The sequence below is a fragment of the Lolium rigidum genome, chromosome 1 (genome assembly GCF_022539505.1).
Source record: "Lolium rigidum isolate FL_2022 chromosome 1, APGP_CSIRO_Lrig_0.1, whole genome shotgun sequence".
Lineage (NCBI taxonomy): Eukaryota > Viridiplantae > Streptophyta > Magnoliopsida > Poales > Poaceae > Lolium > Lolium rigidum.
The window spans coordinates 92,743,379-92,747,947 of NC_061508.1; positions in this window are offsets into that span (position 1 = coordinate 92,743,379).

Here is a 4,569-nt window from a genome sequence, read left to right on the forward strand (position 1 = left end):
ATTCCAACCATATAACAATTTAACGAAGAAGAAACTTTGCCATGAATACTATGAGTAGAGCCTAAGGACATATTTGTCCATATGCTACAGCGGAGCGTGTCTCTCTCCCATAAAGTGAATGCTAGGATCCATTTTATTCAAACAAAACAAAAAACAAAAACAAACCGACGCTCCAAGCAAAGTGCATAAGATGTGACGGAATAAAAATATAGTTTCAGGGGAGGAACCTGATAATGTTGTCGATGAAGAAGGAGATGCCTTGGGCATCCCCAAGCTTAGACGCTTGAGTCTTCTTAGAATATGCAGGGGTGAACCACCGGGGCATCCCCAAGCTTAGAGCTTTCACTCTCCTTGATCATATTGCATCATACTCCTCTCTTGATCCTTGAAAACTTCCTCCACACCAAACTCGAAACAACTCATTAGAGGGTTAGTGCATAATAAAAATTAACATGTTCAGAGGTGACACAATCATTTTTAACACTTCTGGACATTGCATAAAGCTACTGGACATTAATGGATCAAAGAAATTCATCCAACATAGCAAAAGAGGCAATGCGAAAATAAAAGGCAGAATCTGTCAAAACAGAACAGTCCGTAAATATGGATTTTATTAGGCCACCAGACTTGCTCAAATGAAAATGCTCAAATTGAATGAAAGTTGCGTACATATCTGAGGATCATGCACGTAAATTGGCTTAATTTTCTGAGCTTCCTACAGGGAGGTAGACCCAGATTCGTGACAGCAAAGAAATCTGGAACTGCGCAGTAATCCAAATCTAGTACTTACTTTACTATCAAAGACTTTACTTGGCACAACAAAACTTAAAACTAAGATAAGGAGAGGTTGCTAAAGTAGTAAACAACTTCCAAGACACAAATATAAAACAAAAATACTGGAGTAAAAACATGGGTTGTCTCCCATAAGCGCTTTTCTTTAACGCCTTTCAGCTAGGCGCAGAAAGTGTAACTCAAGTAACATCGAGAGACGAAGCATCAACATCATAATTTGTTCTAATAATAGAATCATAAGGTAACTTCATTCTCTTTCTAGGGAAGTGTTCCATACCTTTCTTGAGAGGAAATTGATATTTAATATTACCTTCCTTCATATCAATAGTAGCACCAACGGTTCGAAGAAAAGGTCTTCCCAATATAATGGGGCAAGATGCATTGCATTCAATATCCAAGACAACAAAATCAACGGGGACAAGGTTATTGTTAACCATAATATGAACATTATCAACCTTCCCCAAAGGTTTCTTTTTAGCATTATCAGCGAGATTAACATCCAAATAACAATTTTTCAATGGTGGCAAGTCTAGCATATCATAGACTTTCTTAGGCATAACAGAAATACTTGCACCAAGATCAAATAAAGCATTACAATCAAAATCTTTGACTCTCATTTTAATGATGGGCTCCCAACCATCCTCTAGCTTTCTAGGAATAGAAGTTTCAAGTTTTAGTTTCTCTTCTCTAGCTTTTATGAGAGCATTTGTAATATGTTTTGTGAAAGCCAGGTTTACAGCGCTAGCATTAGGACTTTTAGCAAGTTTTTGCAAGAACTTTATAACTTCAGAGATGTGGCAATCATCAAAATCTAAATCATTACAATCTAAAGCAATGGGATTATCATCCCCAAGGTTGGAAAAAATTTCAGCAGTTTTATCACAAGTAGTTTCAGCAGTTTTAGCAGTTTCAGGTAATTTTGCGCGCTTCGCACTAGGAGTAGAAACATCGCCAACACCAATTATTTTACCATTGATAGTAGGAGGTGCAGCAACATGTGAATTATTAGCATTGCTAGTGGTGGTAATAGTCCAAACTTTAGCTACATTTTCCTTTTTAGCTAGTTTTTCATTTTCTTCTCTATCCCACCTAGCACGCAGTTCAGCCATTAATCTTATATTCTCATTAATTCTAACTTGGATGGCATTTGCTGTAGTAACAATTTTATTTTCAATATCATCAGGTTTAGCAGCCATTTTATTAATTAAAGAAGATTGTGACGCAGACATGTATGAGATTCGGGTTTCAGCATTTGCAAGTTTAGTTTGCAACCCAGAAATCTCCATATTCAAATTTTCAAGTTGATTTCCTATATTCTTCAACAAGGCAGATTGCTCATTCATAGTTTTAGTAAACAATTTATTTTGCTCATATTGTGATTGCATAAAGCTCTTGGTGGATCTTTCAATTTCTAACATCTTTTCCTCATTAGGCGAAACATATCTACCATAAGAGTTATTATTAGCAGGATTCGGCCTAGAATTTTGAGCAACCAATGAAGCTAACGGAACATTATTAGGATCAACATTAGTCCTACCATTAACAAGCATAGACATAATAGCATCAATCTTATCACTCAAGGAAGAGGTTTCTTCAACGGAATTTACCTTCTTACCTTGTGGAGCTCTTTCCGTGTGCCATTCAGAGTAATTAACCATCATATTATCAAGAAGCTTTGTTGCTTCACCAAGAGTGATGGACATAAAGGTACCTCCAGCAGCTGAATCCAATAAATTCCGCGAAGAAAAATTTAGTCCTGCATAGAAGGTTTGGATGATCATCCAAGTAGTCAGTCCATGGGTTGGGCAATTTTTAACCATAGATTTCATTCTTTCCCAAGCTTGAGCAACATGTTCATTATCCAATTGTTTAAAATTCATTATGCTACTCCTCAAAGATATAATTTTAGCAGGGGGATAATATCTACCAATAAAAGCATCCTTGCATTTAGTCCGGGAATCAATACTATTCTTAGGCGAGAGATAGCAACCAATCTTTAGCTCTTCCTCTTAATGAGAAAGGAAACAATTTTAATTTTATAATGTCACCATCTACATCTTTATACTTTTGCATTTCACATAGTTCAACAAAATTATTGAGATGGGCAGCAGCATCATCGGAACTAACACCGGAAAATTGCTCTCGCATAACAAGATTAAGTAAAGCAGGTTTAATTTCAAAGAATTCTGCTGTAGTAGCAGGTGGAGCAATAGGTGTGCATAGGAAATCATTATTATTTGTGCTAGTGAAGTCACACAACTTAGTATTTTCAGGGTTGGCCATTTTAGCAGTAGTAAATAAAACAAACTAGATAAAATAAATGCAAGTAAACTAATTTTTTTGTGTTTTTGATATAGAGTGCAAGACAGTAAATAAAGTAAAACTAGCAACTAATTTTTTTGTGTTTTGATATAAGTGCAGCAAACAAAGTAGTAAATAAAATAAAGCAAGACAAAAACAAAGTAAAGAGATTGAGAAGTGGAGACTCCCCTTGCAGCGTGTCTTGATCTCCCCGGCAACGGCGCCAGAAATTTGCTTGATGCGTGTAGTTGACACGTCCGTTGGGAACCCCAAGAGGAGGTGTGATGCGCACATCGGCAAGTTTCCCTCAGTAAGAAACCAAGGTTTAATCGAACCAGTAGGAGTCAAGAAGCACGTTGAAGGTTGATGGCGGCGGGATGTAGTGCGGCGCAACACCAGAGATTCCGGCGCCAACGTGGAACCTGCACAACACAACCAAAGTACTTTGCCCCAACGAAACGGTGAGGTTGTCAATCTCACCGGCTTGCTGTAACAAAGGATTAACCGTATTGTGTGGAAGATGATTGTTTGCAGAGAAAACGAGTAAAACAAGTATTGCGGCAGATTTGTATTTCGGTATTAAAAGAATGGACCGGGGTCCACAGTTCACTAGAGGTGTCTCTCCCATAAGATAAAAGCATGTTGGGTGAACAAATTACAGTCGGGCAATTGACAAATAGAGAGGGCATAACAATGCACATACATGGCATGATAAGTATAGTGAGATTTAATTGGGCATTACGACAAAGTACATAGACCGCCATCCAACTGCATCTATGCCTAAAAAGTCCACCTTCAGGTTATCGTCCGAACCCCTTCCAGGTATTAAGTTGCAAAGCAACGAGACAATTGCATTAAGTATGGTGCGTAATGTAATCAACAACTACATCCTCGGACATAGCGCCAATGTTTTATCCCTAGTGGCAACAGCACAACACAACCTTAGAACTTTTCGTCACTGTCCCAGGTGTCAATGCAGGCATGAACCCACTATCGAGCATAAATACTCCCTCTTGGAGTTAAAAGCAAAAACTTGTCCAGAGCCTCTACTAGTAACGGAGAGCATGCAAGATCATAAACAACACATATGTAATAACTTGATAATTAACATAACATGGTATTCTCTATCCATCGGATCCCGACAAACACAACATAGAGTATTACAGATAGATGATCTTGATCATGTTAGGCAGCTCACAAGATCCAACAATGAAGTACAATGAGGAGAAGACAACCATCTAGCTACTGCTATGGACCCATAGTCCAGGGGTGAACTACTCACTCATCACTCCGGAGGCGACCATGGCGGTGTAGAGTCCTCCGGGAGATGAATCCCCTCTCCGGCAGGGTGCCGGAGGAGATCTCCAGAATCCCTCGAGATGGGATCGGCGGCGGCGGCGTCTCAGTAAGGTTTTCCGTATCGTGGTTTTTTCGCCTCAGGGGTTTCGCGACGGAGGCTTTAAGTAGGCGGAAGGG